Raw genomic sequence first — 14,097 nt, forward strand, 5'->3', positions numbered from 1 at the left:
AGAGCAGGGGCAAATTGTTAAAAACACCAGGAACAATTGAACCGCTGGAAAAGGGCAATCTCAAAGTGGCCTTCAAGGGAGAACACGGCCAAGCGAGGGAAATGGAAACAAAAGCCCTAGAGAACGAGAAGACTAATCAAGAGACTCTGGCATCCCTGACAAAGAGTAATACCAAGGAAGCTCTGGCAAGATCAGATACAAAGGAAGCCAAAGAACAAAAAATAAACATGGAGGGGAAACCTGAAGCCAGAACAGAAGGACCCCTAACAAGGAGGGCAAAGAAAAAGCTGAAGAGATCAAAAATGAAAAGAAGATCCATCCCACCGGCAATGTTGAATAGCCATTGACCTGAAGACAAAAGCAACTTACAACTCGATTTCTTATCCCAAACAGAAGATCAAGAGCCAGAGCCTACCGGGAGACAAAGAAAAGGCCTAAGAAAGAGAAAGGGGCGGCGCAATTCAACAAGGCATGGTTCAAGAAAACCAGGCGGACCAGGCTGACCTACCACACCCGGTAGTGTCATCATCAACGGCAGACCTGGCAACAACTAACAAGGTCAGCATGGGTAAGGAGGACGCCACCACACAAAAAAATGTAAATGTATTTGAGCTTATATAGCGCACAGCTACCCGCAGTGGGTTTCCCAGCGCTTGCTTAGGGAACCCTTCCTGATATTCCCCTGTGAGATAGCAGGGTATCCACAAGGTGAAAGTCAGGCATCCCGCCGCGAGGGGCCGTTGTGGAGATTAAGCAAGCTGTTGCCCAGAGTCGCAGAGTGTGAACCCGTGAGTCGAGGAGGCACCGGGGCGAGAATTGTCGAGTCCGTGGAATTTTTAGCCCAAGACCCGCCGAGGCAAGGAATTGAACCCTGGTCCAGGACCGATCTCAGCTTCCGGGTCTGCCGCCTCTAACCCCTGAGCCACACTTCTCCACCCCTGAGCCACACTTCTCCACGCTCTATGAGCTATTGGAATTGGAGGGTCACAAAGGCCCTATGGAGCACACTACATCGCCACCGATGGAACAAAAGCATATAGCTAGCATGCGGGGAAATAACAACAGGGCAGAAGATGAACAACATTGGCGAACCCTGATCAAACCCTTCGACAGTATGAAATCAAGCAGCAAGTGCAATGGGGGGGGGGGTACACAAACAAGAAATCTTGCGGATCCTTCCACATTCTACAAGGTGGCGCTCACCTCCAGGTACCACATGAAAGGGCCCTCAAGACATCTTAAACAGAACTAATATCCTACGACGTTTTGGCCATGTCAAACCACTGTCTCAGATCGCTTCGGAAAATATAGAGTGGGAAAAGTTCAAAAGGTCACAAGCAGACAGCCACGGCGATTCAACTCTTCTGGGTTTTTGCGAACAATCCCTTAACGAGCAGTCCTTGGTGACGCCCAACAATTTGCAATTTGGGGCATAGAAGTAACAGTACCCACTCAATCGAATTACCTCTTCGTCCTCATACCTCAAACAGAGGGGCTGGGGCCCACATCAATCCTGAAAGGCACCACCCATAACAGAAAACAAGGAGAATACATTAATGAACACCCTAAAACACCAATCAATATGTGTATCTTTCAAAGAGACAACCTGCGAAGAGTGACAATGGGTCAAACGAACCAGGCTACAAGATGCAACAGCTGGCAACAGCACCTCTAGCAAAAACCAAGTCCTCGATAGAGAAGGAAGGGTAAAGCTGGTGCGGGAAGATCAAAGGCCAAAACTTGGACCTCCCCCAAGATTTAACCCTCATATCATGGAACATCGCAGGGTTAAACAAAAAAGCAGGGACCAAGGAAGTAAAGGACTATTTTGCAAAAGGGGACATTATTTGCTGTCAAGAAACTTGGTCAATGACATCAACATTGCAAAAAACACAGTTGATGGACAGAATGTAGAACAATGTCATACATTCACCCCAGTACAAGGATCTGGGCCTAAATCCATCGTTTTTTTGCACTCGACACCACCCTGGGTTAGACACTGGCTATATGCAAATCAGCTCTGACCCTGTGCCTCATGGGAACTGTCCAGTCCGAACTACCAAGCCATGTCTTTCCCAGACCGGAATCAAGCATCCAAGGACCGGTTTCTGGCTATCAGCCTTCATCAGCCTGGATAGCTTGACTCCAGTGGTGTGGAGAGCCTGGGACTCACGTCTGAGCATACCCAGCCCACTCGGGGTGAAAATTACAAAAAACACAGTTGATGGACAGAATGTAGAACAATGTCATATCAGAGCTGATTTGCATATAGCCAGTGTCTAACCCAGGGTGGTGTGGAGTACAAGAAAATGATGGATTTAGGCCCAGATCATTGTACTGGGATGAATTTATGACATTGTTCTACATTCTGTCCATCAACTGTGTTTTTTGCAATGACATCAACACCCATAGTGGGCTTTCATTAACATCGGATTAATGCAACTAAAAAAACATCTTTGGACGTCCATTGGTGGGTTTTTCTATCTTCATAAGCCACGCGAGAAAACTCAAGCCCACAGGAATAAGAGTAAACTTCCCAGACCTGCAAGCAATGACAATCGCTCGGTTACCTGCAGTTTAATCTGCTGCTCATAAACTGCTACATCAACCCAGCACTGACTACTGCCGGTATGACATCTCTTACCAACACGCTGCAATAAATATTAATAAAATAGAAGCACTACAATGTATTCATCGCAGGAGACTTTAACTTGATGGGCTTGGAAAGTGCCACGGGAAACCACAACAAACAGCAAAAGGCAGGCCCACTGCTTTGTATTCTTAAAAATGTTAAACTCCACTCAACCCACTTCCTGATGAAATTACGATCACCCTTGTGGTGCTCCAAACCATTGTTCCGGAATATATCTATCATGGACTATATCTTAGTCAATGAGAAAACGGCTGATAGGTTGGAAGAATTCCAGGTCGATGACAGAGGGGAAAGTGACCATAGGCCTCAACGCGCAAGATTCAACTTAGGTATGGAAGCAGCAAATCTCCAGAAAATGATGGGAGAAACCACAAGTGACTAACGCTTCTGAGACATTAAAAGAATAAAATGGACAACTTCTCTCAAAGGGAAAATGCATGAGTGGGTATTAAGGTGGCAGGCTCGAGGATTACGGGAGACCGACTCAGAGGTGAATGGTCACTGGGAAGACCTGAGAGAAAATCTGTGGTGGAAGCTGGGCAAAAATCACCGTAAAAAAGCTCTCTGTCATACGGCCCACTCTTTAAAGAACCCACAGACTTCAAAGAGCCGACACAAAGTAAAGGAGTGCTAATGTAGGCACTTAGAAGAAGGAAGAAAAGAGGAACATTGGCAGAGGGGGCCTCTATAGTTGCACCAAGAGCCGCCTTCAGGAGGAAAGTAGGTGAGCAGAAGAGGAAAGAGATGGAACAAAAATGGCTCACTGTATTCGCCATGCTAAAGGAAAAGAACAACGTTAAATTATGGAGGTACATCAACCGCCTGAGATCTCAACCTAGGAGCAAGGAGAACAACATTGCAAGCAACAAGTGGGAAGAGTACGTAAGGGGTATATACACTAGCTACTGAGCAAGTCCTTTTGAAGAACATCCGGGAAACAGGCTCCTACACAGCCACTCTCCCCAAGCACACAGAAGATGCAGGCCAATTGAGGCTTGAGGGCAGTGGATTTACGGAAGCTGAAATGATGATGGAGATTAGGAAAATGAGGAATGACTGGGTGCCAGGCCCAAACGGCATTCCAGCCACAGCTTTTAAACAGTTCAAACATTCTTTTCCACAGTCCTCACCCCCTTATACAACTTTTCATATGCAACGGCAATATTTATACAGTCTTGGAAAGGATCTATCCTCTTCCCTATTCACAAGAAAGGCGACTACTCCAACCCAGAAACTACAGGCTAGTGGCCCTGCTGGATGTAGAAGCCAAAGCTTTTGCCAAACTACTATTGAGAGATCCAGAGGACTCGGATAATAACAACGAAATATTACCATTCTACCAGACCGGCTTCAGGAAAAACAGCGCAACAACAGACAACATCGTGGCGTTTCAGAAAAGGGGGTGGTGATGAACAGAGTGTCTGAATTAAGCAGACCACTCTTACCCAGTCCAAAGATCAGGGCTTGATCCATCACCGTTATTTATCTCACTGCCCCATCCCAGCTCAGAACCTGGCTATATGCAAATTAGTCTGTCCCTGGCCCAGTGCATCATGGGAACAGGGCAGACCAAACTACCAAGCCAATTCTTCACCAGAAAGGAGACAAGCTACCGGGGACCGGTTTCTGGCATTTCAGCCTCTTCGGCCCGGCTTGCTTGAATCCTGATGGAGCAGTGAGAAAGGGACTCATGTCTGAGTATACCCTGCCACACCTATAGTGGCCAAAAACGATTCAGAAAAGGGGGTGGTGATGAACAGAGTGTCTGAATTAAGCAGACCACTCTTACCCAGTCCAAAGATCAGGGCTTGATCCATCACCGTTATTTATCTCACTGCCCCATCCCAGCTCAGAACCTGGCTATATGCAAATTAGTCTGTCCCTGGCCCAGTGCATCATGGGAACAGGGCAGACCAAACTACCAAGCCAATTCTTCACCAGAAAGGAGACAAGCTACCGGGGACCGGTTTCTGGCATTTCAGCCTCTTCGGCCCGGCTTGCTTGAATCCTGATGGAGCAGTGAGAAAGGGACTCATGTCTGAGTATACCCTGCCACACCTATAGTGGCCAAAAACGATTCAGAAAAGGGGGTGGTGATGAACAGAGTGTCTGAATTAAGCAGACCACTCTTACCCAGTCCAAAGATCAGGGCTTGATCCATCACCGTTATTTATCTCACTGCCCCATCCCAGCTCAGAACCTGGCTATATGCAAATTAGTCTGTCCCTGGCCCAGTGCATCATGGGAACAGGGCAGACCAAACTACCAAGCCAATTCTTCACCAGAAAGGAGACAAGCTACCGGGGACCGGTTTCTGGCATTTCAGCCTCTTCGGCCCGGCTTGCTTGAATCCTGATGGAGCAGTGAGAAAGGGACTCATGTCTGAGTATACCCTGCCACACCTATAGTGGCCAAAAACGATTCAGAAAAGGGGGTGGTGATGAACAGAGTGTCTGAATTAAGCAGACCACTCTTACCCAGTCCAAAGATCAGGGCTTGATCCATCACCGTTATTTATCTCACTGCCCCATCCCAGCTCAGAACCTGGCTATATGCAAATTAGTCTGTCCCTGGCCCAGTGCATCATGGGAACAGGGCAGACCAAACTACCAAGCCAATTCTTCACCAGAAAGGAGACAAGCTACCGGGGACCGGTTTCTGGCATTTCAGCCTCTTCGGCCCGGCTTGCTTGAATCCTGATGGAGCAGTGAGAAAGGGACTCATGTCTGAGTATACCCTGCCACACCTATAGTGGCCAAAAACGATTCAGAAAAGGGGGTGGTGATGAACAGAGTGTCTGAATTAAGCAGACCACTCTTACCCAGTCCAAAGATCAGGGCTTGATCCATCACCGTTATTTATCTCACTGCCCCATCCCAGCTCAGAACCTGGCTATATGCAAATTAGTCTGTCCCTGGCCCAGTGCATCATGGGAACAGGGCAGACCAAACTACCAAGCCAATTCTTCACCAGAAAGGAGACAAGCTACCTGGGACCGGTTTCTGGCATTTCAGCCTCTTCGGCCCGGCTTGCTTGAATCCTGATGGAGCAGTGAGAAAGGGACTCATGTCTGAGTATACCCTGCCACACCTATAGTGGCCAAAAACGATTCAGAAAAGGGGGTGGTGATGAACAGAGTGTCTGAATTAAGCAGACCACTCTTACCCAGTCCAAAGATCAGGGCTTGATCCATCACCGTTATTTATCTCACTGCCCCATCCCAGCTCAGAACCTGGCTATATGCAAATTAGTCTGTCCCTGGCCCAGTGCATCATGGGAACAGGGCAGACCAAACTACCAAGCCAATTCTTCACCAGAAAGGAGACAAGCTACCGGGGACCGGTTTCTGGCATTTCAGCCTCTTCGGCCCGGCTTGCTTGAATCCTGATGGAGCAGTGAGAAAGGGACTCATGTCTGAGTATACCCTGCCACACCTATAGTGGCCAAAAACGATTCAGAAAAGGGGGTGGTGATGAACAGAGTGTCTGAATTAAGCAGACCACTCTTACCCAGTCCAAAGATCAGGGCTTGATCCATCACCGTTATTTATCTCACTGCCCCATCCCAGCTCAGAACCTGGCTATATGCAAATTAGTCTGTCCCTGGCCCAGTGCATCATGGGAACAGGGCAGACCAAACTACCAAGCCAATTCTTCACCAGAAAGGAGACAAGCTACCGGGGACCGGTTTCTGGCATTTCAGCCTCTTCGGCCCGGCTTGCTTGAATCCTGATGGAGCAGTGAGAAAGGGACTCATGTCTGAGTATACCCTGCCACACCTATAGTGGCCAAAAACGATTCAGAAAAGGGGGTGGTGATGAACAGAGTGTCTGAATTAAGCAGACCACTCTTACCCAGTCCAAAGATCAGGGCTTGATCCATCACCGTTATTTATCTCACTGCCCCATCCCAGCTCAGAACCTGGCTATATGCAAATTAGTCTGTCCCTGGCCCAGTGCATCATGGGAACAGGGCAGACCAAACTACCAAGCCAATTCTTCACCAGAAAGGAGACAAGCTACCGGGGACCGGTTTCTGGCATTTCAGCCTCTTCGGCCCGGCTTGCTTGAATCCTGATGGAGCAGTGAGAAAGGGACTCATGTCTGAGTATACCCTGCCACACCTATAGTGGCCAAAAACGATTCAGAAAAGGGGGTGGTGATGAACAGAGTGTCTGAATTAAGCAGACCACTCTTACCCAGTCCAAAGATCAGGGCTTGATCCATCACCGTTATTTATCTCACTGCCCCATCCCAGCTCAGAACCTGGCTATATGCAAATTAGTCTGTCCCTGGCCCAGTGCATCATGGGAACAGGGCAGACCAAACTACCAAGCCAATTCTTCACCAGAAAGGAGACAAGCTACCGGGGACCGGTTTCTGGCATTTCAGCCTCTTCGGCCCGGCTTGCTTGAATCCTGATGGAGCAGTGAGAAAGGGACTCATGTCTGAGTATACCCTGCCACACCTATAGTGGCCAAAAACGATTCAGAAAAGGGGGTGGTGATGAACAGAGTGTCTGAATTAAGCAGACCACTCTTACCCAGTCCAAAGATCAGGGCTTGATCCATCACCGTTATTTATCTCAATGCCCCATCCCAGCTCAGAACCTGGCTATATGCAAATTAGTCTGTCCCTGGCCCAGTGCATCATGGGAACAGGGCAGACCAAACTACCAAGCCAATTCTTCACCAGAAAGGAGACAAGCTACCGGGGACCGGTTTCTGGCATTTCAGCCTCTTCGGCCCGGCTTGCTTGAATCCTGATGGAGCAGTGAGAAAGGGACTCATGTCTGAGTATACCCTGCCACACCTATAGTGGCCAAAAACGATTCAGAAAAGGGGGTGGTGATGAACAGAGTGTCTGAATTAAGCAGACCACTCTTACCCAGTCCAAAGATCAGGGCTTGATCCATCACCGTTATTTATCTCACTGCCCCATCCCAGCTCAGAACCTGGCTATATGCAAATTAGTCTGTCCCTGGCCCAGTGCATCATGGGAACAGGGCAGACCAAACTACCAAGCCAATTCTTCACCAGAAAGGAGACAAGCTACCGGGGACCGGTTTCTGGCATTTCAGCCTCTTCGGCCCGGCTTGCTTGAATCCTGATGGAGCAGTGAGAAAGGGACTCATGTCTGAGTATACCCTGCCACACCTATAGTGGCCAAAAACGATTCAGAAAAGGGGGTGGTGATGAACAGAGTGTCTGAATTAAGCAGACCACTCTTACCCAGTCCAAAGATCAGGGCTTGATCCATCACCGTTATTTATCTCACTGCCCCATCCCAGCTCAGAACCTGGCTATATGCAAATTAGTCTGTCCCTGGCCCAGTGCATCATGGGAACAGGGCAGACCAAACTACCAAGCCAATTCTTCACCAGAAAGGAGACAAGCTACCGGGGACCGGTTTCTGGCATTTCAGCCTCTTCGGCCCGGCTTGCTTGAATCCTGATGGAGCAGTGAGAAAGGGACTCATGTCTGAGTATACCCTGCCACACCTATAGTGGCCAAAAACGATTCAGAAAAGGGGGTGGTGATGAACAGAGTGTCTGAATTAAGCAGACCACTCTTACCCAGTCCAAAGATCAGGGCTTGATCCATCACCGTTATTTATCTCACTGCCCCATCCCAGCTCAGAACCTGGCTATATGCAAATTAGTCTGTCCCTGGCCCAGTGCATCATGGGAACAGGGCAGACCAAACTACCAAGCCAATTCTTCACCAGAAAGGAGACAAGCTACCGGGGACCGGTTTCTGGCATTTCAGCCTCTTCGGCCCGGCTTGCTTGAATCCTGATGGAGCAGTGAGAAAGGGACTCATGTCTGAGTATACCCTGCCACACCTATAGTGGCCAAAAACGATTCAGAAAAGGGGGTGGTGATGAACAGAGTGTCTGAATTAAGCAGACCACTCTTACCCAGTCCAAAGATCAGGGCTTGATCCATCACCGTTATTTATCTCACTGCCCCATCCCAGCTCAGAACCTGGCTATATGCAAATTAGTCTGTCCCTGGCCCAGTGCATCATGGGAACAGGGCAGACCAAACTACCAAGCCAATTCTTCACCAGAAAGGAGACAAGCTACCGGGGACCGGTTTCTGGCATTTCAGCCTCTTCGGCCCGGCTTGCTTGAATCCTGATGGAGCAGTGAGAAAGGGACTCATGTCTGAGTATACCCTGCCACACCTATAGTGGCCAAAAACGATTCAGAAAAGGGGGTGGTGATGAACAGAGTGTCTGAATTAAGCAGACCACTCTTACCCAGTCCAAAGATCAGGGCTTGATCCATCACCGTTATTTATCTCACTGCCCCATCCCAGCTCAGAACCTGGCTATATGCAAATTAGTCTGTCCCTGGCCCAGTGCATCATGGGAACAGGGCAGACCAAACTACCAAGCCAATTCTTCACCAGAAAGGAGACAAGCTACCGGGGACCGGTTTCTGGCATTTCAGCCTCTTCGGCCCGGCTTGCTTGAATCCTGATGGAGCAGTGAGAAAGGGACTCATGTCTGAGTATACCCTGCCACACCTATAGTGGCCAAAAACGATTCAGAAAAGGGGGTGGTGATGAACAGAGTGTCTGAATTAAGCGGACCACTCTTACCCAGTCCAAAGATCAGGGCTTGATCCATCACCGTTATTTATCTCACTGCCCCATCCCAGCTCAGAACCTGGCTATATGCAAATTAGTCTGTCCCTGGCCCAGTGCATCATGGGAACAGGGCAGACCAAACTACCAAGCCAATTCTTCACCAGAAAGGAGACAAGCTACCGGGGACCGGTTTCTGGCATTTCAGCCTCTTCGGCCCGGCTTGCTTGAATCCTGATGGAGCAGTGAGAAAGGGACTCATGTCTGAGTATACCCTGCCACACCTATAGTGGCCAAAAACGATTCGGAAAAGGGGGTGGTGATGAACAGAGTGTCTGAATTAAGCAGACCACTCTTACCCAGTCCAAAGATCAGGGCTTGATCCATCACCGTTATTTATCTCACTGCCCCATCCCAGCTCAGAACCTGGCTATATGCAAATTAGTCTGTCCCTGGCCCAGTGCATCATGGGAACAGGGCAGACCAAACTACCAAGCCAATTCTTCACCAGAAAGGAGACAAGCTACCGGGGACCGGTTTCTGGCATTTCAGCCTCTTCGGCCCGGCTTGCTTGAATCCTGATGGAGCAGTGAGAAAGGGACTCATGTCTGAGTATACCCTGCCACACCTATAGTGGCCAAAAACGATTCAGAAAAGGGGGTGGTGATGAACAGAGTGTCTGAATTAAGCAGACCACTCTTACCCAGTCCAAAGATCAGGGCTTGATCCATCACCGTTATTTATCTCACTGCCCCATCCCAGCTCAGAACCTGGCTATATGCAAATTAGTCTGTCCCTGGCCCAGTGCATCATGGGAACAGGGCAGACCAAACTACCAAGCCAATTCTTCACCAGAAAGGAGACAAGCTACCGGGGACCGGTTTCTGGCATTTCAGCCTCTTCGGCCCGGCTTGCTTGAATCCTGATTGAGCAGTGAGAAAGGGACTCATGTCTGAGTATACCCTGCCACACCTATAGTGGCCAAAAACGATTCAGAAAAGGGGGTGGTGATGAACAGAGTGTCTGAATTAAGCAGACCACTCTTACCCAGTCCAAAGATCAGGGCTTGATCCATCACCGTTATTTATCTCACTGCCCCATCCCAGCTCAGAACCTGGCTATATGCAAATTAGTCTGTCCCTGGCCCAGTGCATCATGGGAACAGGGCAGACCAAACTACCAAGCCAATTCTTCACCAGAAAGGAGACAAGCTACCGGGGACCGGTTTCTGGCATTTCAGCCTCTTCGGCCCGGCTTGCTTGAATCCTGATGGAGCAGTGAGAAAGGGACTCATGTCTGAGTATACCCTGCCACACCTATAGTGGCCAAAAACGATTCAGAAAAGGGGGTGGTGATGAACAGAGTGTCTGAATTAAGCAGACCACTCTTACCCAGTCCAAAGATCAGGGCTTGATCCATCACCGTTATTTATCTCACTGCCCCATCCCAGCTCAGAACCTGGCTATATGCAAATTAGTCTGTACCTGGCCCAGTGCATCATGGGAACAGGGCAGACCAAACTACCAAGCCAATTCTTCACCAGAAAGGAGACAAGCTACCGGGGACCGGTTTCTGGCATTTCAGCCTCTTCGGCCCGGCTTGCTTGAATCCTGATGGAGCAGTGAGAAAGGGACTCATGTCTGAGTATACCCTGCCACACCTATAGTGGCCAAAAACGATTCAGAAAAGGGGGTGGTGATGAACAGAGTGTCTGAATTAAGCAGACCACTCTTACCCAGTCCAAAGATCAGGGCTTGATCCATCACCGTTATTTATCTCACTGCCCCATCCCAGCTCAGAACCTGGCTATATGCAAATTAGTCTGTCCCTGGCCCAGTGCATCATGGGAACAGGGCAGACCAAACTACCAAGCCAATTCTTCACCAGAAAGGAGACAAGCTACCGGGGACCGGTTTCTGGCATTTCAGCCTCTTCGGCCCGGCTTGCTTGAATCCTGATGGAGCAGTGAGAAAGGGACTCATGTCTGAGTATACCCTGCCACACCTATAGTGGCCAAAAACGATTCAGAAAAGGGGGTGGTGATGAACAGAGTGTCTGAATTAAGCAGACCACTCTTACCCAGTCCAAAGATCAGGGCTTGATCCATCACCGTTATTTATCTCACTGCCCCATCCCAGCTCAGAACCTGGCTATATGCAAATTAGTCTGTCCCTGGCCCAGTGCATCATGGGAACAGGGCAGACCAAACTACCAAGCCAATTCTTCACCAGAAAGGAGACAAGCTACCGGGGACCGGTTTCTGGCATTTCAGCCTCTTCGGCCCGGCTTGCTTGAATCCTGATGGAGCAGTGAGAAAGGGACTCATGTCTGAGTATACCCTGCCACACCTATAGTGGCCAAAAACGATTCAGAAAAGGGGGTGGTGATGAACAGAGTGTCTGAATTAAGCAGACCACTCTTACCCAGTCCAAAGATCAGGGCTTGATCCATCACCGTTATTTATCTCACTGCCCCATCCCAGCTCAGAACCTGGCTATATGCAAATTAGTCTGTCCCTGGCCCAGTGCATCATGGGAACAGGGCAGACCAAACTACCAAGCCAATTCTTCACCAGAAAGGAGACAAGCTACCGGGGACCGGTTTCTGGCATTTCAGCCTCTTCGGCCCGGCTTGCTTGAATCCTGATGGAGCAGTGAGAAAGGGACTCATGTCTGAGTATACCCTGCCACACCTATAGTGGCCAAAAACGATTCAGAAAAGGGGGTGGTGATGAACAGAGTGTCTGAATTAAGCAGACCACTCTTACCCAGTCCAAAGATCAGGGCTTGATCCATCACCGTTATTTATCTCACTGCCCCATCCCAGCTCAGAACCTGGCTATATGCAAATTAGTCTGTCCCTGGCCCAGTGCATCATGGGAACAGGGCAGACCAAACTACCAAGCCAATTCTTCACCAGAAAGGAGACAAACTACCGGGGACCGGTTTCTGGCATTTCAGCCTCTTCGGCCCGGCTTGCTTGAATCCTGATGGAGCAGTGAGAAAGGGACTCATGTCTGAGTATACCCTGCCACACCTATAGTGGCCAAAAACGATTCAGAAAAGGGGGTGGTGATGAACAGAGTGTCTGAATTAAGCAGACCACTCTTACCCAGTCCAAAGATCAGGGCTTGATCCATCACCGTTATTTATCTCACTGCCCCATCCCAGCTCAGCGCAACAACAGACAACATCGTGGCGTTGGCCTACCTCTCAAAACGTGCTGGGAAAGTCAGGCACCTGCCGTTGTTCTGCTGTTTTATCGATTACAGCGCAGCTTTTGATAAAGTCGACAGGGGCAAACTCTGGGGAAAACTGTTATCCTGGGGGGTACCTCCTAAGCTACTGAAAGGAATCAATCCCCTCACAAGGGAACCTGGGTACAAGTCAAATTAAGCCCCACAGCTCTATCAGCAAAAGTTGGAACCAACATTGGACTGAATTTTATCTTTTATCTTTTTACTGTAATGGGTTTAAATAATCGAACGGTCAACAATAAATCAAACTACTTATTCTGCCTCATTTTTGCATGCATATGCATTTTCATGTCGTCTTAATTATAATTTGTGCATATTTTTGATTTTATTGTACCAATCAAAAACATTGGTTAGTAAACAGAAACAAGAGACCACCACCCTTCTGCCATGGTCCTATAAATGACTTCACATGTCCTTCAGGAGTGATCTTCTCAAGATGAGTTGTGACCGAGTAAGTCAAATTCTCCAGACACTTTTGATTTGTGTTGTATCCACGGACACCTGTGAGACACCCTCTTGCCGTCTTCTAAGCAATCGATTCCTTTGTGCCACCCATTCTGTAAATAAAATATTTTATTACCATATTTCTTTCTCTAAGAGTCTGAGAATGTTCGCATATGTATTTATAATTAAGACTAGAAAAACTATACAGGCAGGTGTGCTGGATGCGTGACAAACTCGTTTTGCCCTGTTTGGTTTTTCAGAAACCAACAGATCTTCTGTACTGAGTCAGTATGTCTTTGAACACAGCCTACCTTTCAAATGCACGTCTGAGAAGATCCGGTGCGTTCACATTTTTTAAACTCCCTGTGGCTGCAGACAATTTAAGATGCCACAAATTTACGCATTTTTAGAGGAGATATGCCTTCTGACACTGGGCTTTATTATTTACAACAAGGGGTGGTGAGGGACAGAGTCTCTGAATTAAGCAGAACAGCCAGTTGCCAGTTGCATACAGCCAGGTTCTGAAACTGGGATGGTGCAATGAGCTAAAAAACGGTGTTGGATCTAGCCCTGATCTCTTGACTGGGTGAGAGTATTCTGCTTAATTCAGAGACTCTGTCCATCACCACCTCTTGTTGTAAATAATTTTGTCCACCCTAAGCGTGGAAGGGTATACTCAGATGTGAGTCCCTTGCTCATTGCACCATCAGGATTCAAGCAAGCCGGGCCAAAGACGGCTGAAATGCCAGAAACCGGTCCCCGGAAGCTTGTTTCCTTCCCAGTGTAAGAATTGGCTTTTGTAGTCTGGTCTGCCCTGTTCCCATGATGCACTGGGCCAGGGACAGACTAATTTGCATACAGCCAGGTTCTGAAACTGGGATGGTGCAATGAGCTAAAAAACGGTGTTGGATCTAGCCCTGATCTCTTGACTGGGTGAGAGTATTCTGCTTAATTCAGAGACTCTGTCCATCACCACCCCTTGCTGTAAATAATTTGGTCCACCCTAAGCGTGGAAGGGTATACTCAGATGTGAGTCCCTTGCTCATTGCACCATCAGGATTCAAGCAAGCCGGGCCGAAGACGGCTGAAATGCCAGAAACCGGTCCCCGGAAGCTTGTTTCCTTCCCAGTGTAAGAATTGGCTTTTGTAGTCTG

Source organism: Lissotriton helveticus, chromosome 11 (genome assembly GCF_964261635.1).
Source record: "Lissotriton helveticus chromosome 11, aLisHel1.1, whole genome shotgun sequence".
NCBI classification, from domain to species: domain Eukaryota; kingdom Metazoa; phylum Chordata; class Amphibia; order Caudata; family Salamandridae; genus Lissotriton; species Lissotriton helveticus.